The 26446-nt window shown below is 37.7% G+C and overlaps 1 long non-coding RNA gene across 1 annotated transcript; it reads right to left on the bottom strand.

Annotated features, from left to right (window-relative positions):
- Positions 1-9: 9 nt before the first annotated feature.
- LOC143668408 (uncharacterized) lies at positions 10-26446 on the bottom strand. Its single transcript, XR_013168432.1, has 3 exons — positions 26412-26446; positions 26217-26294; positions 10-105 (listed from the first exon to the last, which is right to left on the bottom strand). It is a non-coding gene; the product is annotated as an uncharacterized LOC143668408 (long non-coding RNA).

Genomic DNA, 26446 nt, shown 5'->3' with positions numbered 1-26446 from the left:
CCAAGCCTTGCCCAGGTCACACCGTAGCTCCTCATTCTGTTCCTCAAGCTCCTGTTCCTGCGCCAGCACAGCTATAATCTTCTGTTCGCATATCTGTACATGAGCCTGGAGCAGGGCAGGAAAAGAAGGTCACTCTTCTAAGACAGTGGTACTCAAACATTAAAATGCAGATTGCAGATAATGGGATACTCACATGGAAAAATAATGAAATGTGACCCCACCATACAGCATACAAAAAAAAATGCAGATTGCCTAAGCCTACTCCCCAGAGCTCCTGATTCAATGGATCTGGGCTGGGGCCCCATAATTTGCATTTCTAACAAGCTCTCAGGTGATGCTGATGTGCTGATTTAGAGACCACACTTTGAGAACCACTACTCCAAGACCTACCTTTGCTACCTTTGACTTCCCATCTGACTTAGTTTCCTAGGACTCCCCTAACAAAGCACTACAAACCTGCTGGCTGAAAGTAACAGAAATTTACTATCCCACTGTTTGGACACCAGACATCCAAAAATCAGTGTCAGCAGGAATATGTTTCCTCTGAAATTTGTAGGGGAGAATCCTTTCTTGCCTCTACTTACTTCTGGTGGTTTGATGGCAATCCTTGGCATTCCTTGACTTACAGTTACTGCACTTCAATCTCTGCCTCTGTCCCCACATGATTTTATTCTCCCTATGTATCTCTCTTCTCTTCTTATAAAGGACACTCGTCATATCAGAGTAGAACCCTACCCTGCTCCAGTATGACCTCATCTTAATTGAACTAATTTCATCTACAATGACTCTATTTCCAAATAAGGTCACAACCTGAGGTACCACTGGAGATTAGGCCTTCAACATATCTTTCTGGGGGACACAATTCAGTCCATACCACCATCCTCCCCCATAAGATTCTGAGCAGCCTTCATAGGTGAGAAGTGACTCTGGGCACTTTAACTTTTCTTGTGCCCATTCTTTCTATTCTAAACCATCAGGGAGAGAAAACATGGCTGATCATCACTCTTGGATGACATTTTGTAGCATGGTTAGGCATTCAGGGGATGTTGGAATGATGTGATCAACATAGCTATGCAAGATAACCCCTGGAAAAAACCTCCCCAGAGATTCAGCAAATATAAGGAAAATTCCACTTGCTTAGAACTCTGGAGGATCATAGAGACAGGAGAAGGACTCCACAAAGCTGAACTGAAGAGAAAAATATCAGGTAGAAAACTTCTGTTCCAGATCAGCCTGCCCTCTCCTCTCTACCTCACTTGGAGTACTCAGCTTGGAGTCCTCAGCTTGGAGTCCTCAGAGGCAGTGGCCTGGGTCCTTCCCACTGGGGATACAGACTATAGAGGCATCCACAGCAGTGAGCTAGAACTCCACAAGTATCCAGGCATAGGAAACCAAGTCCACAGAGACCCCTGGTAGAAGACTAACTGCCGAGAAGTGCATACAAAGGGCTCATGGGAAAGAGAAATGAACCACAGCAGAACAGCAGTCACATGGTACATTTAACCAAACCAGTACTATTGGCTGGACTCCCTAAATGCAAAACAGACTTTTCTTTAGTGACCCACTTTTCTGGATTGACCCTGTATTTCTCCCTGGAGTGGGATACCCTAATTAGGTAGAAACTGGAGGCAGAAAATCCTCACAGAGAAAAAAAATTACAAAAACATTTATACTAAAAAAAAAGAGGGTTAAGACTGGAGGGTCCAGACCTGAAAAACGTAGGGACTAGTACTAATATAAAGTGGTAAATAATATTAATTAGAAGATGTGGAAGCACAATTAAGAATTTAAAAGCATAAAAAGAAACATAACAGAATTTATGGGGTGAAAGGCAAAATAGTAGAGATTTAAAATGTACTAGAGGCATACAACAGCAGATTTGAACAGGTAGAAATATTTAGCAAGCTAGAAGACAGAGCAATCAAAAATCACACAGGCGGGCGGGCCGCGGTGGCTCAGCGGGCAAAGTGCTTGCCTGCTATGCCGGAGGACCTCGGTTCGATTCCCGGCCCCAGCCCATGTAACAAAAACGGAGAAACAAAATACAATAAAACAAGAAAATGTTTAAAAGATGTTTCCCTTTCTTCCTCCTTTCCTTCCTTCTATCCTTCCTTCCTTCTCTCTGTCTTTCCTTTAAAAAAAAAAAAATCACACAGGCAAAAGAATAGAAAGAGAAAGAAATAGAAAAAATTAAGCATCGTCTCAGGGATTTGAATGACAACACAAAGCACACAAACATGTTCATCATGTGTTCCAGAAGGAGAAGAGAGGGGAAAGGGCACAAAAAGAATATTTGAGGAAATAATGGCCAAAAATTTCCCAACTCTTATGAAAGATATAAATATAACATGACCAAGAAGCCAACATATTACAAACAAACAGACCTACTCCAAGACACAAAATAATCAGAATTTCAAATGCCAAAGATAGAGAGAATTCTGAAAGCAGCAAAAGAAAAGCAATCCATTGCATACAAAGGATCCTAAATAAGACTAAATGCTGATTTTTCATCAGAAATCATGGCAGTGAGAAGGAAGTGGTATAATATTTTTAAGGTACTGAAAGGAAAACTGCCAGCTAAGAATTCTTTATCCAGCACAACAGTCCTTCAAATATAAGGAAGGATTTGAAACATTCCAGGAAAACAGAAACTGAGAGAGTCTATCAGCAAAAGCCCTGCTCTATAAGAACTACTAAAGGGAGTTCTTCAAGTTGAAAGAAAAAGACAAGAATGACTTGGAGAACTGTGAAGAAACAAAGTTTCATATGTCATATATGCTATTGAAACTAAATTGGCATATTTTCAAACTAGTAGATTATATATGTAGGTTGTACAATAGAAACACCAGGGTAACCACAAAGAAAGTATTTAAAATATATACAGAAACAGAAATAAGAAAGGGATCAGTTAGAAACATCACAAAAGATCAACTATACAGAAAGAGATTGCAATAAAGAAAAGAGACAGAAAAAAAGATATAACCTACAAAAACCAAAGTACACACACAAAAAAAAAGACAACAAAGAATGAAATAAAACAAGAAATTAAAAAAAGAAAACAAAAACCAAAGGACGAAATGACTGAAGTTAAGTACTGTCTTTACATAATAATACTGAATGTTACTGGATTACACTCCCCCATCAAAAGATACAGATTGGCAGAATGGATTTAAAAAAAAATGATCTAACTATATGTTGTTTACAGGAGACTCACCTTAGATCCAAAGACAAATAGGTTGAAAAAGAAATGTTGGAAAAAGTTATTCCATGCAAACAGTAACCAAAAAAGAACTGTGGTAGTGATACTAATATTGGGCAAAATAAATTTTAGGTCAAAAGCTGTTATAAGAGTCAAAGAAGGGCACTATATATTAGTAAAAGGGACAATCCATCAAGAAGAAATAACAATCATAAATATTTATGCTTCTAATCATGAATGCCCCAAAATACACAAAGCAAACACTGAGAGAGAAATAAACACCTCTGCTAATAGTTGGAGACTGCAATACACACTCTGATTAAAGATAAAACATCTAGACAGAAGATCATAATGAAATAGAGAACTTGAATACAATGGCAAATGAACTGGAACTAATAGACATATACAGCAAATTACACCCCAAAACAGCAGGATATACATTCCTCTCAAGTGTACATGGACCATTCTCCAGGGTAAACTACATGTTGGGTCACAAAACAAGTCTCAATAAATTTAAAAAGACTGAAATTGTACAAAGCACTTTCTCTGAACATAATAGAATGAAGCTGGAAATCAACAATAGGCAGAGAACTGGAAATTTCACAAGTATATGACAGTTAAATATCATACTAAAAAGAAATTGCAAGAAAAATCCTTAAATATGTGCAGATGAATGAAAACAAGAACACAACATATCAAAGCTAATGGGAGGCAGCTAAGGCAGTCCTGAAGGTGAAATTTATAGCCCTAAACATTTAGATTGAAAAAGAAGAAAAAACTAAAGACAAGCACCCAGACAAAAAACAGCAAACTACAGCAAAGCAAGGAAGAGAAAAGAAATAAAGATTAGAGTAGAAATAAATGAAATTAAGAATAAAGGAACAATAAAGAGAATTGACAAGCCTAAAAGTTGGTTCTTTGAGAATAAAAATGAAATTGACAAACCCTTAACTAGACTGACAAAGAAAAACAGAAAAATTAGAAATGAGAATGGGGACACTATTAATGACCCCACAGAAATAAAAAAAGACCATAAGAGAATGCTATGAACAACTGTATACCAATAAATTAGACAACTTGGATGAAATGAACAAATTCCTAGAAGCACAGAAACAATCTATACTGACCCTATAAGAAATAGAAAATCTCAACAGACCAATTACAGTAAAGAAGTTGAATCAAAAGCTCCCAACAGACTGTATAACTTAGCAAAACCTAAAGTGGATGATGACAGTAGTTAACTGTATAAATATAAGTTCTAACATGCACACTAGAATAACAATAATACATCACTAATGCAAAGTATTAATAACAGACTGTTATTTGGGGGGAAATACAATTCATGTAAGCTAAATTCTATAGTTAAGAGTAACAGTAATATTCTTTTATTGATTATAACAAAGGCACTAAACCAAACTAAATGTCAATAACAGGGGGATTTAAGGAGTATGGGGTGTTTTTTTTTTTTCAGAAGAAATGAAAATCTTCTCATATTGACTGTAGTGGTGAATGCACAACTATGTGACCATACCAAGAGTCATCAATTGTACACTTAAGATGGAGTCTATAGTGTGTGAATAAAACTTTTAATTGAATCTAAAGATTCAATAAAAACTTAAAACTAAAAACAGAACAAAACAAAAAAACCTACCAATGAAGAAATACCCAGGACCAAATGGTTTCACAAGTGAATTCTATCAAACATTCTAATAATTAACAAAAATCATGTTCAAACCCTTTCAAAAAAATTTACAAGGAAGGAATACCAGCTCATTCATTCTACAAGGCAAATATCACCCTAATGCCAAAGCCAGGTAAAGATACTACAAGAAAAGAAAATTACAGACCAGTATCTCTTATGAATAAAAATATGGAATTCTTGAATAAAATACTAAGAAATCAAATCCAAGAGCATATTAAAATAATTATATCCCATGATCAAGTGGGCTTTATCCTAGGTATGCAAGGGTGTTCAACATAGGAACATCATTAACTGAATGAATGGAAAAAAACTCATGATCATCTCCATTGAGGCAGAAAAGACATTTGACAAAATCTAGCATTTTTATGAATACACTTAGAAAAGTAGAAATAGAAGGAAACTTCCTCAACATGATAAAGAGCATATGTGAAAAGCCCACAGCTAAATTCATACTCAATGGTGAAAGAATAAAAGCTTTCCCCCTAAGATATGGAAGAAGACAAAGATGCTGTGTAAGTTTGAATGCTGCCAGAATGTGATATACCAGAAAAGGAATGGCTTTTAAAAAGGGGAATTTATTAAGTTGCAAGTTTACAGTTCTAAGGCCATGAAAATGCCCAAATTAAGGCAGCAACAAGAGGTTACCTCACCCAAGGAAGGTGGATGAAGTTTGAGGTTTCTCTCTCAGCTGAGAGGGCACATGACAGTGTCAACTAGCTTTCTCTCCCAGCTTCTTGATTCAGCAGCTTCCCCAGGGGTGTTTTCCTTCTTCATCTCTGAAGGTCTCTAGCTGTGTGGGCTCTGTTGGTTCTGGTGGCTCTAAAGCTTTTTCCAAAATAGAGCAACCCCACCTTAAATTGGTGGAGATACATCTCCATGGAAACCATCTAATCAAAAGTTAACACCCACAATTGGGTGGGTGGCATTTCCATGAAAACAATCAGAAAGATCTCACCCAGCAATGTTGAATAAGGATTAAAGGACATGGCTTTTCTGGCATACTTAATAGCTTCAAACAGACACATTCCACCCTTTAGACCCCAAAAGACATAAAAGACATGTTCTTTACAAATGCAAAATACATTCATTCCATAACAATATCAGAAAGCCTTAAACCATTTCAGTAAAAATACAAATACAATACAAAACCAGGAACAGTACAAAACTGCATTAAGTCAGCTACAGTTATGGTCTGTCTTAAGGCAAAATTCTCCTCTGGCTCTGGACTTGTAAAACTTAGAACAAGTTATTTGCTATAAATATACAAAGGAGGGATAATCATAAGATACATATGCCCATTTCCATGGCGAGGAATTGGAAGGAACACAGGAGTCAGCAGACCCATGCAGCTCCTCAAACCTGCAGGGCACACTGCATTAGATTTCAAAGTCTGAAAGTCATTTATCCTTGGGGCTTTGAAAAGCAGCAGTCCCACTCTTACCAAGGGCCTACACAGCAGCCCAGCTGTCTCCAAATGCAACCTTGAGGGACACTGGGGAGACCACCTTTTTCTCAGCTTCACCCCCTTCAAGCATCAGGGCCACACCTGGGCTCTCTGAAATCTCCAGGGCACACACTCACCCTCTCAATGTGGTGGCAGCCAGGCTCTCCCCAACTCCCTAGGGATGTGCTCCACCCTCTCTAAGGCCTGGGACACAATTCTTCCCAAACAAGGTAGAGGGCCCACCATTTGCTTTCCTGGCAACTCGCCCTCTCCAAGTGCTTAGGTGGGTCTGCTTTCCTGACCTGAGGTTTCCTGGCTTCAGACCTTAGCTTTCATGGTTCTGCATTTGAAGTTATTTTTCCTACAATTTGTCCCTTTTCTGTTTCTCTTAGTCCAGACTGGCCATGGTTCCATTTATACATACCCCACAACACTCTTGTTGTTTTTCTATGTAATAGGCAGGGATCATAGCCATCAAACAATAGGACTTTCCACAAGTCCTTCCTGGATAACTCCATCTCCAATCCTGGCTTTTTCTAAAAAGACTGACTGGTTCCATGTTTGATTAGACTCATTTGAGGCACTATTCTCTGCAATCTCCCTTTCTGGAAGCCCAGAATTTTCCAGACCAACAATTTCTGGTTTCTTTATACCCAAGAGTTCAGTTCTCAGCTTATCTCTTTCCTGTCACATTTTACTATAAGCTACAAGGAGAATCCAGGCTGCACTTTCCACATTTAATTTGGAAATCTCTTATGCTAAATATCTAAGTTCATAACTTTTAAAATCTGCCTTCCATCCAAAGCCAGTCAATTTTACCAGATTATTTGTAACTTTAAAACAACGATCACCTTCCTTCTGGTTTGTAATAACACATGCATCATTTCTGTCTAAGGCCTTATCAGAGGTATCTTTAGAGTCCACAGTTCTACCAATAGTCTTGTCAAAGCACTCTAGGCCTTCTCTATCAAGCATCTCATAATTCTTCCCAAATCTTCCCTTTATCCATTTAAAAAGCCATTTGGTTCCAGCATGTTTGGTTCCCTACATCTCTGGTACCGAATATGTTCTAGTTTATAAGCTGCCAGAATGCAATATACCAGAAATTGAATGTTTTTTTAAAAAAATGGAGTCTATTAAGTTGCAAGTTTACAGTTCTAAGGCCACGAAAAATGTCCAAATTAAGGCAAGTCTATAAAAATGTGCAAATTAAGGTATCCAGGGAAAGCTGCTTTGGATCAAGAAAGCTGATGATGTTCAGAGATTCTCTATCAATTGGAAAGGCACATGACAGTGTCTGCTAGTTTTCTCTTCAGGCTTTTTCAATGACTTCCGTGGGGTTCTGTCCATTCTGTTGGCTCTTTTGGTTCTAAAGCTTTTTCCAAAATGGTCCCTCTTAAAGGGCTCCAGGAAACCTTGAATAGGTGGAGCTGTATCTCCATGGAAGCCATCTACACAAGTTGCCATTCACAATTGGGTGGGTCACATCTCTATGGAAACAATAATAAAGATCCTACCCAGCAATATTGTATGAGGATTAAAGGGCATGGCTTTCTGGGGTACATAATAGCATCAAACCAGCCCACTGTCATCACTGTTACTCAACATTGTACTGGATGTTTTAGCCAGAGTATTTAAGCAAGAAAATGAAAAAAAAAAAAAGCATCCAAATTGGAAAGTAAGAAGTAAAACTTTCCCTATTTGCAGATGACATGCTCCTATACACACACAAAAAAAATTCTGAAAAATTTACAACAAAGTGAATAGAGTTAATTTAAAAAGCAAAAAAATGATGTGGTACAAAATCAATACACAAAAATCAGTAGTGCTTCTATACACTAGTAAAGAGCAGTCTGGGAGGACATCAAAGTAAAAAAAAAAAATCCATTTACAATGGCAACTAAAAGAATCAAATTTAACCAAGGATAAAGGAATTACACAAGGAAAACCACAAAAAAACTTCACTAAAAGAAATCAAGGAATATCTATATAAATGGATGGCATTCCATGTTCATTGATTGGAAGACTAAATATTGTTAAACTGTCAATTCTACCCAAAGTTATTTAGATTCAATGCATTCCCAAAAGGATTCTAACATCTTACTTTGAAGACATGGAAAAAGCAATTATCAAGTATATCTGGAAAGGTAAGATGCCCTGAATAGCCAAAAACAACTTGAAAAATAAGAATGAAATTGGAAGACACACTTTCTGACTCAGAACTTCATACAATGCTACAGTGGTCAAAACATCATAGTACTGATAAAAGGATAGATATATTAACTAATGGACTTGAATTGAGAGTTCAGAAACAGACCCACACATCTATGGCCAATTGATTTTTTACAACATTGCCAAGTGCACTCAACTATGAAAGCATATTCTCTTGCACAAATGATGCTGATAAAACTGGATATCCATATGCAAAAGAATGGAGGACCCCTATCTCACACCATATATAAACATTGAATCAAAATAGATCAAAGAGATGGAGGGCCAATATGGCGGCTTAGTGAGGTATGGGATTTAGTTCTTCCTCCAGAGCAGCTAATAAATAGCCAGGAACATACAGAACAACTGCTGGGGCCACATCAGTTACTGGACACACAATGTACACCAGTTTGGACCAGCTGGGCTGGCTGTGAGCCCACCCAGAACTATGAATTAGCCAAGCTGTGGTGGCCCATGCCCTTCTGCCACAGTCTGCTTCCAGGGGAGAAAAGAAAGAGACTTTACCAGCAACAGGGGCTGAGTACAACCAAACTCCAATTGTGGAATTAATTTAACTACTGAAAATAGGCCCCCAACTCAGCTGAACCTCAAGTAAAAACAGAGGTCACTGGTTTTTGCCTCAGCACAGAGGGGCAAGGCTAATAGAAAAAGAAAAGAAAAATGGAGTTTTTTATTTTGAAAAGGTCTGGGCCCTGCAGGAAAAGAGGATGCACATATGACCTGGAGATAAACAGAGCAATGTACAAACTTATGCTCTTGATTGGCAAACCTGAGGCGTGGGGGTCCTGCTCTGAAAAGGATTTTTCTCTTTCATTTTGGTGGATGTGTTTCTATGGCTTGACTGCTCTTTGGATGCAGCTACAAGGCTTCTCAGGCTCCGCTGCCACAGGCATAGGCAGAATTAAGCTTCTTTGAGTGTTTGTCTGGAACCTGTGCCTTCCCCAGAAGAGGGGTGGGGCCCAGCTCAGGTAGAGTCCCTCCCTCGAGGAGCTCAGACCCCAGGGTCTGGAAAAGTGAAGTGATTAAAGCCAGCCTACAACCTCTCCTCTGCCTCCACCACACCCCAAGAAGGGATAGTCTGCTGAAGTTAAAGGCACCGTATCACCTTATGTTGGTGGAACCTGCAAGGCAGACAAGTGCCACATACTGGGCAGGATAGTAAAACCAGACAGTTCAGAGGCTTTACAGGAAAGCCTTTCAATCTGCTGGGTCTCACCCTCAGGGAAAACTGATGCAGTTGACTCTTTCACCCTGACAAGAGGCCAGTTTAATCTACAATACCTAAGTAGACCCTCCTAAGGGGGGGGGGGGGAGGCACCATACCATCAAGGCAAGAAAAAAGAAAACAAGAGCTGAAAATTTCTAACCTTTTAAACAAAACCTAAGCTAGAGGTTCAGAATAAGCTGAACTGAATGTCAAAGAACAGATAGACAACAAACTCATCCAGCAAGAAAATCCTAGGTAAAAGAAGTGAAAACAGTCTTCAGAATAAACTAATTAAGGTAATTAAATGCCTAGAAACCAGCAAAAATTAATGAGCTATACTAGAAAAATTGAAGATATGGCTCAGTCAAAGGAACAAACCAACAATTCAAATGAGATACAGGAGTTGAAATGATTAATTCAGAATGTCCTAACACACGTGGAAAACCTCATCAAAAATCAAATCAGTGAATTGAGGGAGGATATAAAGAAGGCAAGGGATGAACAAAAAGAAGAAATCAAAAGTCTGAAAAGACAAATCACAGAGCTTATGGGAATGAAAGGTACAGTAGAAGAGATAAAATAAGCAATGGAAACCTACAATGTTAGATTTCAAGAGGCAGGAGATAGGATTAGTGAATTGGGAAATCTGAAATTTGACAAGCAAAAGAAAATATAGGGAAAAGAATGGAAAAATATGAGCAGGAACTCAGGGAAAAGAATGGCAACATGAAGTGCCCAAATATATGTGTTCTGGGTGTCCCAGAAGGAGCAGAGAAGGTAAAATGAGGAGAAAAACTAATGGAAGAAATAATTGAAAATTTCCAGCTCTTACAAAAGACTTAAAATTACAGATCCAAAACTGGACAATACCCCAAACACGACAGATCCAAATAGACATGCTCCAAGACACTTACTAACCAGAATGTCAGATGTCAAAGAGAAAGAGAGAATCTTGAAAGCAGCAAGAGAAAAGCAATCCATCACATACAAGGGAAGCCCAATAAGACTAGGCATAGATTTCACAGCAGAAACCATGGATGCAAGAAGGCAGTGGGATGATATATTTAAATTACTAAAAGAGAAAAAATGCCAACCAAGAATTGTATACCCAGCAAAATTGCCCTTCAAAAATGAGAAGGAAATTAAAACATATTCAGACAAAAAATCACTGAGAGAATTTGTGACCAAGAGACCAGTTCTGCAAGAAATACTAAAGGGAGCATGAGAGACAGAAATGAAAAGACAGGAGAGAGAGGTGTGGAGAAGAGTATAGAAATGAAAACTATCAGTAAGGGTAAAAAGAAGGAAAATTAGATATAACATATAAAATCCAAAAGGCAAAATGGTAGGAGAAAATACTGCCTGTACAGTAATAACACTGAATGTTAATGGATTAAACTCCCCAATCAAAAGACATAGACTGGCAGAATGAATTTAAAAAACAGGACCCATCTATATGCTGTCTAGAGGAAACACATCTCAGACCCAAGGATAAAGATAGGTTGAAAGTGAAAGGTTGGGAAAAGATATTTCATGCAAATAACAATCAGAAAAGAGCAGGAGTAGCTATATTAATATCCAACAAATTAGACTTCAAATGTAAAACAGTTAAAAGAGTCAAAGAAGTATAATAAACTATGTATTAATAAAAGGAACAATTCAACAAGAAGACATAACACTCATAAATATTTATGCACCAAGCCACAATGCTCCAAAATACATAAGGCAAACACTGAAAACACCCAAAAGAGAAATAGATACATCTACCATAATAGATGGAGACTTCAATTCCCCACTCACATCCTCTCATCAATGAACAGAACAGCTAGACAGAGGGCCAGTAAAGAAACATATTTTGAATAATACAATAAGAAAACTGTACTTAACAGACATTTATAGAACATTGTACCCCAAAACAGCAGAATATACCTTTTTCTCAAGTGCTCATGGATTACTCTTAAGGATAGACCATATGCTCCATCACAAAGCAAGTCTCAATAAATTTAAAAATATTTAAATCATACAAAACACTTTCTCAGATCATAAAGGAATGAAGTTGGTTATCAATAATAGGCAGAGTGCCAGAAAATTCACAAATATATGGAGGCTCAACAACACATTCTTAAACAACCAGTGGGTCAAGGAAGAAATTACAAGAGAAATCAGTAAATATCTCAAGGCAAATGAAAATAAAAACACAACATATCAACATTTATGGGATGCAGCAAAGGCAGCTCTAAGAGGGAAATTTATTGCCCTAAATGCCTATATTAAAAAAGAAAAAGAGCAAAAATTGAGGACTTAACTGTCCACTTGGGAGAACTAGAAAAGGAACAGCAAACTAACCCCAAGGCAAACAAAAGGAAAGAAACAAGAAGATTAGAGTAGAAATAAATGAAATTGAGAACATGAAAACACTTGAGAAAAATCAACAAAACCACAAGTTGGTCCTATGAGAAAATTAATAAGATTGATGGACCCTTAGTGAGGTTGACAAAAAAGAAGAAGAGAGAGGATGCCAATAAATAAAATCAGAAATAACCACTGACCCCACAGAAATAAAGGAAGTAATGAGAGGACACCATGAACAAATTTATGCTAATAAACTCAACAATTTAGATGAGATGGACAACTTTCTAGAAAGGCATGAACAACCAATATTGACTCGAGAAGAAATGGGTGACCTCAACAAATCAATCACAAGTAAAGAAATTGAATCAGTCATTAAGAAGCTCCCAAAAAAAGAAAAGTTCAGGACCAGATGGCTTCACATGTAAATTCTACCAAACATTCAAGAAAGAATTAGTGGATCGGGGCCAAGATGGTGGCTTAGTAAGGTGCGCGCATCTAAGTTCCTCCTCCAGAACAGCTACTAAATAACCAGAAACAGTACAGAACAGCTCCCAGAGCCACAACAGAGACCAGACACACAGCGCACTCCAGTCTGGACTGCTGGATCAACTGTGAGGCTCTGCTGCGGCGAGATCCCCGAGCAGTGTGTGCTTCCCTGGGCCGCGGCGGCTGGTGGCTGGCGCCCCTCCCTCCCTCCTTCCTGGCTGGCTGAGAGTCTTGGAGAGGCAAGTTCCCCAAGCCACGGCGGCCTGCACCCTTCCCTCGTGGGCAGCTTCCGGAACTGGCTACAAGTCTCGGATCAGCGAGATCCCCAAGCCGTGGAGGCCGGTAACCGGTGCCCCTTCCCCACAGGTGGCTTCCCGGTCCAGCGGCAGGTCTCGGATCAGTGAGATCCCCAAGTCGCGGTGGCCAGGGCCCCTCCCCCACAGGTGGATACCCAGAGGGAAAGGAAAGAGTCTCCAACAGTAGCAGGGACTGAGTCCAACCAAACACCAATAGTGGCATTAATAAACAAATTCTGACTACTAAAAATAGGCCCCCAGCTCAGGCGAAACTGATCAAGGTGGAAGTTGCCTATTAAGCTAACTAAAAAACAGGAAAGGGGGCAAAACAGAGCATTCTGCGGCTGTTTCTATGGAGGCTTGGTGCCTCTGGGCTCAGCGCTGGATTACACAGGTTGCAACTGCCCCAAACGCAGAAACAGGCTGCTTTCAGGGCTCTCTACCACCTGAACCTTCCCCATGGGAGGGGTGAAATGCATCTCAGGTGGAATCCCTCTCTCAAGGAATTCAGATCCCAGGACTTTGCAATTTGAAGCCATTAAAACCAGCCTACAACCTTTCCGCTGTCTCCACCAAGCACACAGCAGGGAGAGCCTTCCAAAGTTAAAGGAGCCACAATATCTTTTGCTGGTGAGACCCACAGACAGACAAGTGCCACATACTGGGTAGGATAAGAAAAACAGAGTGCAGAGACTTCACAGGAAAGTCTTTCAACCTGCTGGGTCTCACACTCAGGGAAATCTGATTGAATGTCCAGACGCCAGCAAAAAACAACAAATCACACCAGGAAAATTGAAGATATGGCCCAGTCAAAGGAACAAACCAATAGCTCAAATGAGATAGAGGAGCTGAGATAACTAATTCTGAATATACAAATAGAAATGGAAAACCTCATCAAAAACCAAATCAATAAATTGAGGGAGGACATGAAGAAGGCAAGGGATGAACAAAAAGAAGAAATGGAAAGTCTGAAAAAACAAATCACAGAACTTATGGGAATGAAAGGTACAGTAGAAGAGGTGAAAAAAACAATGGAAACCAACAATGGAATATTTCAAGAGACAGAGGTTAGAATTAGTGAACTGGAGGATGGAACATCTGAAATCCAAAAAGAAACAGAAACTATAAGGAAAAGAATGGAAACATTTGAGCAGGGGCTCAGGGAATTGAACGATGATATGAAGCACACAAATATACGTGTTGTGGGTGTCCCAGAAGGAGAAGAGAAGGGAAAAGGAGGAGAAAAACTAATGGAAGAAATTATCACTGAAAATTTCCCAACTCTTATGAAAGACCTAAAATTACAGATCCGAGAAGTGCAGCGCACCCCAAAGAGAATAGATCCAAATAGGCATTCTCCAAGACACTTACTGGTTAGAATGTCAGAGGCCAAAGAGAAAGAGAGGATTTTGAAAGGAGCAAGAGAAAAACAATCCATCACATACAAGGAAAACCCAATAAGACTATGTGTAGATTTCTCAGCAGAAACCATGGAGGTAAGAAGACAGTGGGATGATATATTTAAATTACTAAAAGAGAAAAACTGCCAACCAAGAATTCTATATACAGCAAAATTGTCCTTCAAAAATGAGGGAGAAATTAAAACATTTTCAGACAAAAAGTCACTGAGAGAATTTGTGACCAAGAGACCAGCTCTCCAAGAAATACTAAAAGGAGCACTAGAGACAGATAGGAAAAGACAGAAGAGAGAGGTGTGGAGAAGAGTGGAGAAAGGAGGAAAATTAGATATGACATATAAAATACAAAATGCAAAATGGTAGAGGAAAGTACTACCCAAACAGTAATAACACTAAATGTTAATGGATTGAACTCCCAAATCAAAAGACACAGACTGGCAGAAAGGATTAAAAAACAGGATCCTTCTACATGCTGTCTACAGGAAACACATCTTAGACCCAAAGATAAACATAGGTTGAAAGTGAAATGTTGGGAAAAGATATTTCATGCAAATAGCAACCAGAAAAGAGTAGGAGTAGCTATATTAATATCAAACAAATTAGACTTCAAATGTAAAACAGTTAAAAGAGACAAAGAAGGATACTATCTACTAATAAAATGAACAATTCAACAAGAAGACATAAAAATCATAAATATTTATGCACCAAATAAGAATGCCCCAAAATACGTGAAGAAAACACTTCAAATACTGAAAAGGGAAATAGACACATCTACCATAATAGTTGGAGACTTCAATTCCCCACTCTCATCAATGGACAGAACATCTAGACAGAGGATCAATAAACAAACAGAGAATTTGAATATTATAATAAATGAGCTAGACTTAATAGACATTTATAGGACATTACACCCCACAACAGCAGGATATACCTTTTTCTCAAGTGCTCATGGATCATTCTCAAAGATAGACCATATGCTGGGTCACAAAGCAAGTCTTAACAAATTTAAAAAGATTGAAATCATACACAACACTTTCTCAGATCATAAAGGAATGAAGTTGGAAATCAATAATAGGCAGAGTGCCAGAAAATTCACAAATACATGGAGGCTCAACAACACACTCCTAAACAACCAGTGGGTCAAGGATGAAATTACAAGAGAAATTAGTAAATATCTCAAGGCGAATGAAAATGAAAACACAACATATCAAAACCTATGGGATGCAACAAAGGCAGTGCTAAGAGGGAAATTTATTGCCCTAAATGCCTATATCAAAAAGAAGAAAGGGCAAAAATTCGGGAATTAACTGTCCACTTGGAAGAACTGGAGAAAGAAGAGCAAACTAACCCTAAAGCAAGCAAAAGGAAAGAAATAACAAAGATTAGAGCAGAAATAAAGGAAATTGACAACATGAAAACAATAGAGAAAATCAATAAGACCAGAAGTTGATTCTATGAGAAAATCAACAAGATTGATGGGCCCTTAGCAAGACTGACAAAAAGAAGAAGAGAGAGGACGCAAATAAATAAGATCAGAAATGGAAGAGGAGACATAACCACTGACCTCACAGAAATAAAGGAGGTAATAACAGGATACTATGAACAACTTTATGCTAATAAATACAACAACGTAGATGAAATGGACAAGTTCCTAGAAAGGTATGAACAACCAACTTTGACTCAAGAAGAAATAGATGACCTCAACAAACCAATCACAAGTAAAGAAATTGAATCAGTCATTCAAAAGCTTCACAAAAAGAAAAGTCCAGGACCAGACGGCTTCACATGTGAAATCTACCAAACATTTCAGAAAGAATTAGTACCAACCTGCTCAAACTCTTCAAAAAAATTGAAGTGGAGGGAAAGCTACCTAATTCATTCTATGAAGCCAACATCACCCTCATACCAAAACCAGGCAAAGATAGTACAAAAAAAGAAAACTACAGACCAATCTCTCTAATGAATATAGATGCAAAAATCCTCAACAAAATTCTAGCAAATCAAATTCAGCAATACATTAAAAGAATTATACATCATGACCAAGTAGGATTCATCCCAGGTATGCAAGGATGGTTCAACATAAGAAAGTCAATTAATGTAATACACCATATCAACAAATCAAAGCAGAAAAATCACATGATCATCTCAATTGATGCAGAGAAGGCATTTGACAAGATTCAACATCCTTTCCTGTTGAAAACACTTCAAAGGATAGGAATACAAGGGAACTTCCTTAAAATGATAAAGGAAATACATGAAAAACCCACAGCTAATATCATCCTCAATGGGGAAAAATTGAAAACTTTCCCCCTAAGATCAGGAACAAGACAAAGATGTCCATTATCACCACAGATATTCAACATCATGTTGGAGGTTCTAGCCAGAGCAATTAGACAACAAAAAGAAATACAAGGCATCAAAATTGGAAAGGAAAATTAAAACTATCACTGTTTACAGATGATATGATACTATACGTCAAAAACCCTGAAAAATCCACAGCAAAACTACTAGAGCTAATAAATGAGTACAGCAAAGTAGCAGGTTACAAGATCAACATTCAAAAATCTGTAGTGTTTCTATACACTAGCAATGAACAAGCTGAGAGGGAAATCAAGAAATGAATTCCATTTACAATTGCAACTAAAAGAATAAAATACTTAGGAATAAATTTAACTAAAGAGACAAAAGACCTATACAAAGAAAACTACAAGAAACTGTTAAAAGAAATCACAGAAGACCTAAATAGATGGAAGGCCATACCGTGTTCATGGATTGGAAGACTAAATATAGTTAAGATGTCAATTCTACCTAAATTGATTTATAGATTCAATGCAATACCAATCAAAATCCCATCAACTTATTTTTCAGAAATAGAAAAACCAATAAGCAAATTTATCTGGAAGGGCAGGGTGCCCCGAATTGCTAAAAGTATCTTGAGGAAAAAAAACGAAGCTGGAGGTCTCACGCTGCCTGACTTTAAGGCATATTATGAAGCCACAGTGGTCAAAACAGCATGGTACTGGCATAAAGATAGATATATCGACCAATGGAATTGAAATGAGTGCTCAGATATAGACCCTCTCATCTATGGACATTTGATCTTTGATAAGGCAGTCAAGCCAACTCACCTGGGACAGAATAGTCCCTTCAATAAATGGTGCCTAGAGAACTGGATATTCATACGCAAAAGAATGAAAGAGGACCTGTATCTCACACCCTATACAAAAGTTAACTCAAAATGGATCAAAGATCTAAACATTAGGTCTAAGACCATAAAACAGTTAGAGGAAAATGTAGGGAGATATCTTATAAATCTTACAATTGGAGGCGGTTTTATGGACCTTAAACCTAAAGCAAGAGCATGGAAGAAAGAAATAAATAAATGGGAGCTCCTCAAAATCAAACACTTTTGTGCATCAAAGAACTTCATCAAGAAAGTAGAAAGACAGCCTACACAATAGGATACAATGTTTGGAAACGACCTATCAGATAAAGGTCTAGTATCTAGAATTTATAAAGAGATTGTTCAACTCAACAACAAAAAGACAGCCAATCCAATTACAAAATGGGAAAAAGACTTGAACAGACACCTCTCAGAAGAGGAAATACAAATGGCCAAAAGGCACATAAAGAGATGCTCAATGTCCCTGGCCATTAGAGAAATGCAAATCAAAACCACAATGAGATATCATCTCACACCCACCAGAATGGCCATTATCAACAAACAGAAAATGACAAGTGCTGGAGAGGATGTGGAGAAAGAGGCACACTTATCCACTGTTGGTGGGTATGTCAAATGGTGCAACCACTGTGGAAGGCAGTTTGGCGGTTCCTCAAAAAGCTGAATATAGAATTGCCATACGACCCAGCAATACCATTGCTAGGTATCTACTCAGAGGACTTAAGGGCAAAGACACAAACAGACATTTGCACACCAATGTTTATAGCAGCATTATTTACAATTGCAAAGAGATGGAAACAGCCAAAATGTCCATCAACAGACGAGTGGCTAAACAAACTGTGGTATATACATACGATGGAATATTATGCAGCTTTAAGACAGAATAAACTTATGAAGCATGTAATAACATGGATGGACCTAGAGAACATTATGCTGAGTGAGTCTAGCCAAAAACTAAAGGACAAATACTGTATGGTCCCACTGATGTGAACCTACATTAGAGAATAATCTTGGAATATGTCACTGGTAACAGAGACCATCAGGAGAATAGAAATAGGGTAAGATAATGAGTAATTGCAGCTGAAGGGATACAGATGTGCAACAGGACTGGATACAAAAACTCAGAAATGGACAGCACAGTAATACCTAATCGTAATGTAATTATGTTAAAACACTGAATGAAGCTGCATCTGAGGTACAGTGTTTTTTTTTTATTTTTTTTATTTATTTATTTTTTATTTTTTATCTTCATTTTTTTCTATTATTGTTTTATTTCTTTTTCTATTGTCTTTCTATTTCTTTTTCTGAATCTATGCAAATGTACTAAGAAATGATGAATATGCATCTATGTGATGATATTAAGAATTACTGATTGTATATGTAGAATGGAATGATTTCTAAATGTTGTGTTAGTTAATTTTTTTAATTAATAAAAAAAAGAAAGAATTAGTACCAATCCTGCTCAAACTCTTCAAAAAAATTGAAGAGGAGGGAAATCTACCTAACTCATTCTATGGAGCCAACACCACCCTCATACCAAAGCCAGACAAAGATATTACAAAAAAAGAAAACTACACACCAATCGCTCTTATGAATATAGATGCAAAAATCCTCAACAATATTCTAGCAAATCAAATCCACTAGCACATAAAAGAATTATAAACCATGACCAAGTAGGATTCATTCCAGGTATGCAAGGATGGTTCAACATAAGAAAATCAATTAATGCACACACCATATCAACAAATGAAAGCAGATAAACCACATGATCATCCCGATTGATGCAGAAAAGGCATTTGGCAAAATTCAACATGCTTTCCTGTTGAAAACTCTTCAAAGGATAGGAATAGAAAGGGCTTCCTCAAAATGATAAAGGGAATATATGAAAAACCCACAGCTAACATCATCTTCAATAGGGAAGAACTGAAAACTTTCTAAGATCAGGAACAAGACAAGGATGTCCACTATTACCATGGTTATTCAAAATTGTGTTGGAAGTTCTAGCCAGAGCAATTAGACAATAAAAAGAAATACAAGGCATCAAAATTGGAAAGGAAGAAGTAAAACTTTGTTTGTAGATGATATGATACTTTATGTCAAAACCCCCCAAAAATCCACAGCAAAACTACTAGAGCTAATAAATGAGTACAGCAAAGTGGCAGGTTACAAGATCAGCACTCAAAAATCTGTAGTGTTTCCTTATACTAGTAATGAACAATCTGAGAGGGAAATCATGAAAAAACTTCCATTTACAATTGTAACCAAAAGAATAAATTATTTAGGAATAAATTTAACTAAAGAGACAAAAGACCTATATAAAGAAAATTAAAAGAAATTGTAGAAGACCTAAAGAAATGGAAGGGCATACCATGTTCATGGATTGGAAGACTAAATATAGTCAAGATGTCAATTCTACCTAAATTGATTTGCAGATTCAATGCAACACCAATTAAAATCCCAAAAACTTACTTTTTACAGATGGAAAAAACAATAACCAAATTTATCTGGAAGGGCAGGGTGCCCCAAAGAGCTAAAAGTATCCTGAAATAGAAAAATGAAATTGGAGGTCTCACATTACTGGACTTTAAGGCATATTATGAAGCTACAGTGCTCAAAACAGCATGGTACTGGCATAAAGATAGATATACTGACCAATGGAATCAACTAGAGTGTTCAGATATAGACCCTTTCATCTATGGACAATTGATCTTTGATAAGGCAGTCAAGCCAACTCACCTGGAACAGAACAGTCTCTTCAATAAATGATGCCTTAAAGAACTGGATATCCACATGCAAAAGAATGAAAGAGGACCCATATCCCACACCCTATACAAAAGTTAACTCAAAATGGATTAAAAACTAAACATTAGACCTAAGACCATATAACTGTTAGAAGAAAATGTAGGGAAATATCTTATAAATCTTATCCTTGAAGGCAGTTTTATAGACTCTAAACCCAAAGCATGAGAATTGAAGAAAGAAAGAAAGAAATGGGAACTCCTCAAAATTAAACACTTTAGCGCATCAAAGAACTTCATCAAGAAAATAAAAAGACGGCCTACACAATGGGAGACAATATTTGGAAACTACTATCACATAAAAGTCAAGTATCCAGAATTTATAAAGAGATTGTTCAACTCAACAACAAAAAGACAGCCAACCCACTTACAAAATGGGCAAAAGACTTGAACAGACACTTCTCAGAAGAGGAAATACAAATGGCCAAAAGGCACATGAAAAGATGCACAACTTCACTGGCTATTAGGGAAATGCAAATCAAAACCACAATGAGATATCATCTCACACCCACCAGAATAGCCATTATCAATAAAACAGAAAACAACAAGTGCTGGAGAGGATGTGGAGAAAGATGTACACTTATTCACTGTTGGTGGGAATGTCAAATGGTACAACTGCTGTGGAAGGCAGTTTAGCAGTCCCTCAGGAAGCTAAGTATAAATTGCCATATGACCCAGCAACACCATTGCTAGGTATCTACTCAGAGGACATGAGAGCAAAGACACAAACAGACATTTACACAACAATGTTTATAGCAGCATTATTTACAATTGTCAAGAGATGGAAACAGCTCAAATATCCCTCAAAAGATGAGAGGCTAAACAAGCTGTGGTATATACATACAATGGAATATTCTATACCTGTAAGACAGAATAATGTTATGAAGTATGTAACAACATGGATGGACCTAAAGGACATTATGCTGAATGAGATTAGCCAGAAACAAAAGGACAAATACTGTATGGTCTCACTGATATGATTTAACATTAATGAATGAACTTGGATAATTTCAGTTAAGAACAGAGGTCATCAGGAGATAGAAATAGGATGGATATTGGGTGATTGGAACTGAAGGGATACAGATTGTGCAATGGGACTGATTGTAAAAATTCAGAAATGGATAGCACAATACTACATAACTGTAACACAATAATGTTAGAATACTGAATGAAGCTAAATGTGAGAATGATAGGGCAAGGAGGCCTGGGGGCACAAATGAAATCAGAAGGGAAGATACACAATAAAGACTGAAATGGTATAATATAGGAATGCCTAGAATGTACAATGATAGTGACTAAATGTACAAATTTTAAAATGTTTTGCATGAGGAAGAACAAAGTAATGTCAATAATGCAGGGTGTTGGAAACAGATGGCAGTTAATATTTTAAAACTTTAACTTATGTGTGAAACTAAAGCAAAAAATGTTTATTTGGTACAAAACATATTTTGACTAGTTTTTCCTAGTATAATTTATGTGGACAGCTTAATTGAACATCTTAAGTACATGAAACCTTGAGTAGGGCATGAGATTTTGTAGGTTTGTCCAGAATGATGCCTCAATAAATCCCAGAAGTATTTGAACAGTGAATAAAAAAGTATTTACAAAGTCCCATTGGGGAAATGGTGAGAAAGGGTGAAAATTCAAGTTCCCTAAGTGGAGAATTCTTGATATTCTCACAAGCAGTGGGGACAACCAAAGTAATAGGCTGAGCCCCCAGAATTGGTGTTTGTCATATGAAACTTAACCCCGCAAAGGATAGGCTAAGCCTACTTAAAATTAGGCCTAAGTGTCACCCCCAAGAGAACCTCTTTTGTTGCTCAGATGTGACCTCTCTCTCTCTCAGCCAACACGTCAAGCAAACTCACTGCCCTCCCCCTCTCTGCATGGGACACAACTCCCAGAGATGTGAACTTTCCTGGAAACATGGAACAGAAATCCAAGAATGAGCTGGGACTCAGCACCAAGGGACTGAGCAAATGTTCTCAACTGAAAGGGGGAAGAGTGAAATGAGACAAAAATAATGTCAATGGCTGAAAGACTCCAAACAGAGTCAAGAAGTTATCCTGGAGGTTATTTATATGCATTAAATAGATATCACCCTTTTAGTTAAGGCATAGCAAAGAGACTGGAGGGAACTGCCTGAAGATGTGGAGCTGTGTTCTAGTATCCATGTTTTTTGAAGATGATTGTATAATTATATAGCTTTTGCAATGTGACTATGTGATTGTGAAAGCCTTGTGTCTGATGCTTCTTTTATCTACCTTATGGACAGATGAGTAAAACATATGGATTAAAAATAAATAAATAATAGGTGGAACAAATGTTAAGATAAATTTAGTAGATTGAAATGCTAGAGATCAATGAAAGGGAGGGGTAAGGGGTATGGTATGTATTAATTTTTTTCTGTTTTCTTTTTATTTCTTTTTCTGAACTGATGCAAATGTTCTAAGAAATGGTCATGATGATAATATACAACTATGTGATGAAAGAAAAAAGAATGTTCATATTGTATGTTCATTATTTTATCAATAAAAATTTTTTAAAAGATATAGATCAAAAACCTAAATATAAGAACCTAAGCTCCCAGAAGAAAATACAGGGAAGCATCTTCAAGATCTTGTGTTAGTCAATGGTTTCTTAAACTTCACAAACAAAGCATAAGCAACAAAAGAAAAAATGAATAAATGGAGCCTCCTCAAAATCTAAAACTTCTGTGCCTCAAAGGACTTCTTCATGAAAGTAAAAGACAACCTACTCAAAGGGAGAAAATACTTGGAGACCATATATCTGATAAGGGTTTGTCCAGAATATATAAATTAATGCTATAATTCAACAATAAAAGGACCCAATTAAAATATGAGCACAAATTAAAATATGAGCACAAAAACTTGAATAGACTTTTCTCCAAAGAGCATATACAAATGGCTAAAAAGCACATGTAAAGATGCTCAACATCACTGGCTACTAGGAAATGCAAATCAAAACCTCAGTGAGATATTTCATAACCACTAGAATGACTACTATAAAAAAAAAAACAAAACTGAAAAGTGTTGGAGAGGATGTGGAGAAATAGAAACATTCATTTCTGGTGGGAATGTAAAAGGGTACAGCAGCTGTGTAAATCAGTTGGGCAGTTCCTCAGAAACCTAAGAATAGAAACCTAAGAATAGAATCCAACCACTAGGTATATACCCAAAAAATTGAAAGCAGGGGCCTGAACAGATATTTTCACACCTATGTTCATAGTGGTATTATTCACAATTGTCAAAAGATGGAAGCAAACCAAATTGCTTGGATTGCTTCCAACCCAAGTTGCTTTATTATATGATCGTTTGATGAATGAATAAGCAAAATGTGGTAGCTACATCAATGGAATATTATTCAGTCTGAAAAAGGAATTACATCCTGGTGCATGCAACAACCTGGATGAACTCTGAAGGCATTAAGCTGAGTGACATAAGCCAGACACTAATGGACAAATAGTGTATGAGCTCATCGATATGAATTTATTACACTAAATTAATTCACAGAGTGAGAATCTAGATTATACTTCAGGGGATAGATTGGGTTTGGAGAATGGGGAATTGATATTTGATTTGTACACAATTTCTGTTTGGGTTGGTTGTAAAAGTCTGGAAACGGTGTTGATGGTAGCACAATATTGTGAGTGCAATTAACAGCATGAAATTATAAGCTGAATATGGTTACAAGGGAAACTAAGTTATGTGTGTTACTACGGTAAAAAATTAAAAGATAAAACACCGACTGTATAACAAAGTGAACCCTATCATAGATGATGGACTATATTAATAGTACAAGAATGTTCTTTCACAGACTGTAATAAATGTACGACACTAATAAGGTGTCAATAATAGAGTAGTATATGGGGAAAAAACTTCTAATGTAAGCTATGGGCAATAATTAATAGTACTATTTTTAAAATCGTTCATCAATTGTAACAAAAGTAACTACTGTTAAAAAAAAGTACAATCATTAAAAAAATACTATTATCAAACCTAATGAATGTTCCACACCAATGCAAGTTGTTGTTATTGAGGCAGTGTATGGGAATCCTGTATCTCTGTATGACTGCTCTGTAAACTAAACTAAAAAGAAAGAAAAAGAATGCAGTGTCTGAAGTTAAAGAGAGCTGCACTCAAGTCCCTCCTCTGCTGCATACAAACTATAACCTTATCAAGTTCCTAACTTCTGAATGTCTGCCTCCTCATCTATGAGCTGGGGATTAAATCCTATCTCCTAGATAAAAAATGCCAAGTCCTTAGCACAGTGCCCAACAGTGTATTCCTTATTATCAGTTATCAGTATTATTATTGGAATACACTTTTCAAAGTTCTGTTTCCTACAGCTTTCTCTTCTCTAGAGAGAAGAAGAAAAAAAAATACCCCACATTATGTAATCTCATTTACTCTATCCAAGAGTCCTTTCAATGTGGTACTCAGCCACCCACGTCCTGCATTCAATAGTTACTGACCTCTTCTATTTCTAGTGTTCCAGTTCTAGTCCCCATATTCTCTTTCTCTCCTGAACTATGACAAGTTCCCTAAATAATTTCCTTGACAAAACCCTCTCTACCAAAGCCACTTTCCATGCTAGCATCCAAGTCCTCTTCCCAAAGCAGAGTTAGAGTCATGTCACATCTCTACTCGGAAACCCCCAAAGCCTACCCCATTCAATCCGAATTTCTTTTTTGTGGGTAAACGAGTGGGGTGGCTCAGGAGAAGGAGTGTCATCCTCTGCTTCTCCACTGCTTAGCCTGTTAGCCCCCTCTAGCCAGACCTGTTGAAGTCCTGCTTATCTTTCAGAGACCAAAGCTAAATGGACCTACTTCTGATTCTCTTGTTTGCATTTACCTTGCTTCCCCAGATTCTCATAGTACTTTGTTTTCTATCATGTATTGTGTTCCCTAAATTATTGATAGAGCCATTATGCCACTCTCACACTGGGACGGCTCTAAAGCCAGGAACCAGGTCTCTTTCCTTTTTATGTTCCCAAAACTACCAGCAACGTGCTATTAATTTATTCAAGAAACATTTTCTCTATACACACTTCAGGAAGTATTTTTGAACGTTTTGGAAATTGGGAATGTTTTCTCCTCATAGAAACCATTGCTCAGCTTGTTCTTTATGCTTGTTTTGGTTTTGGTTTTTGTACACTCGTACACTGCAGTCACCTTCTGGAGGTTTGAATAAGGGCACAGCAGACTGTAGACCTTCTGGTTCTTGTGTAGCCCTGAAGACAGAAGGAGCCTACCTGAAGTCTGGTCTCCAGGGCTCATTCGTTAATCTCAAAGGCCCTTATGGCTTCTATTTCTCGTTCCCCCAATATTTCCTAAGGTCTCCATTGCTTTTTCACAGCAGTGATTAAACCTGCTGGGAGAACTTTCCTAGGCCCACCAGCTTTCCCATAGTTCAGACATGCAAATGCCTCTGACACAGTGTAGCATCCATTTGAGGATCTGCAGTTCATCCACAGGGGACATGTTTTTGTGTTCACTGCGCAGAGTAATGCTTTGCATTTCTATAAGAACAAATACACTCCAAAGTTCTTGCATAGAGACCACTAGTTTCCAAACTTTAACACAAATGTGAATTACTTGAGGAGCTTTTAATTGTCCCCTTCCATATCCTGGTTGCACCCAATACCAATTAAATCAGAACAAGGGTGAGGCAATCAGGGGTCCATAGTGTTATTAGAGGTCAGCAGGTGATCCCAATGTACATCAAGGTTTGAGATCCACTGGATCAACTGTAATCATTCCCCATCTCTAGCATGTGTAGCAAATCCCTGCTTTTGTCTCTCTTCAGCACCCCCACAATATTGAGCAACAGGGACAAAGAAGCCCAGGGGATCCTTTAAATATCTTCAGTCCTCTCTTACCTGGAGCTCACGCTGCCGACCTCGAAGGGAATCCAAATCTCTGAAATGATTCTGCTGCTGTTGGTCGACAGTGGCATCCTGGGGGGTTCAAAGTGGGGTAAGAGCCCCAGGGCAACCCTCTCCATTGGTTTTCAAGGTCACTGAGTCTCTCAAAGACAACACCAATGCCCCTCCAATCCCAATGCACCCCCTCACCTTATACAAAGGGGCAGAACTTGCCATTCCCTGGA

Source organism: Tamandua tetradactyla, chromosome 24 (genome assembly GCF_023851605.1).
Source record: "Tamandua tetradactyla isolate mTamTet1 chromosome 24, mTamTet1.pri, whole genome shotgun sequence".
Taxonomy (NCBI): Eukaryota; Metazoa; Chordata; class Mammalia; order Pilosa; family Myrmecophagidae; genus Tamandua; species Tamandua tetradactyla.
Note: the sequence above shows the minus strand (reverse complement) of the source record. Positions and strands in the feature narration are given on the sequence as shown.